This window comes from Lucilia cuprina, unplaced genomic scaffold (genome assembly GCF_022045245.1).
Source record: "Lucilia cuprina isolate Lc7/37 unplaced genomic scaffold, ASM2204524v1 Scaffold_2031, whole genome shotgun sequence".
Classification (NCBI taxonomy): Eukaryota; Metazoa; Arthropoda; class Insecta; order Diptera; family Calliphoridae; genus Lucilia; species Lucilia cuprina.
Genome location: NW_025806978.1, coordinates 1 through 1,354, shown reverse-complemented (window position 1 = coordinate 1,354; position 1,354 = coordinate 1). Strand labels below are relative to the sequence as shown.

General features: G+C 25.7%; 1 long non-coding RNA gene across 1 annotated transcript; it reads left to right on the top strand.

Annotated features, from left to right (window-relative positions):
- Positions 1-11: 11 nt before the first annotated feature.
- LOC124421120 lies at positions 12-1,298 on the top strand. The gene is made up of 2 exons (XR_006941518.1): positions 12-661; positions 719-1,298. It is a non-coding gene; the product is annotated as an uncharacterized LOC124421120 (long non-coding RNA).
- Positions 1,299-1,354: the final 56 nt, after the last annotated feature.

Sequence of the window (1,354 nt, the reverse complement as noted above, 5' to 3'; positions counted from 1 at the left end):
ACGTTTGCTTTCTTTAGTTTTTACTGCGATACATAATGTAAACAAATTTGAAACAATTAGTTTTTTACATCTTAACTTAAATATGTATATGTACTTACAAACTTTTGGTGAAATATGTACTTACAAACTTTTCGGAGAATTATTTTTTAAATGTTCAAAAGTGCACGTGTGAGCAAAATTCTTGCAATTCTACCTACTTTTAAAAATATTTATGGGCACACGTGCAAGTGTAATAAAATAAAAGGTTAAAAATATAAAAAATTTGGTACCTTTCGCTACATTAATAGATTTTTCATTGACAAATTTTTATGTAGGATTTCTTTACCTGTTTCTCGCAATTTTTATATACATATGCAATAAAACGCACGTCCACTAATTAACTTGCAAATGAGAATTTTTACTGATAAAAAGAATGTGATTTTTGTTGATAATTATCAGTATTCCTTAATGCTCTCAGATTATCATTAAACATTTGGTGGTTGTTAGTTAAGCGGAATTTTTATAACAATCATTAGTAACACTCATAAACATCAGCTGTTTAATTGTAAACAAATACATATTTGATATGGACATCGAAAAACCAACATGTTCCAAAAGAAAACCTATTGAAGATACAGCAAAAAACAAAAACAAAATTTGGAAAACAGATCCTTCATCTATGGTAATTTAACAATAGCAACAAGTTTTAAACACTAAATAACTAAACCTTTTAATGTAGGTTCCAGGAAGAACACGAGAGCATTGGTGTCGAAATTATAAAACTGTATCTTCAGAAATTAACAAATAACACAGGGGGCGTGTATAATGCAAAAACGCATAGAATCCATGACACCAATTTGCACAGATCTAGTCCAAGGCCTTGGAAATGATAAGAAATTTGTTCCTAATTTATTTCAACTGAATGTATTAAAATCTGTTAACTTAGACATAAGCAAATCATTTTTTTATGACAGGGCTAAATTTAAGAACAAAATTTTTACTTCAACTTTATATAAAGAAACCAGATGTAATAATTATACAATTAAATTAAAGTGTGAAAATGTTGATAAATATTTTATGGTTAATTGTTTTATAAAAAGCTCGAACATATTTTATTTATTAGTTCAAAACATAGACTTAATAACTAGCAATAAGTTTATTCATAAAAAAAACAAAAACAGAAGTTAATCATATAATACCTTTCAAAACTACAAATACGTTTTATGTTATAAAATTTGAAGACATACACAATATGTTTTGTGTAATTCAGGTAGGGAAATATATTTGTAAACTTGTAAATCATTTTAATACTGTTTTTTTTTTTAAATAACGCTTTAATAAAGATCAATTAAATTTTTATACGAAAATATAATGA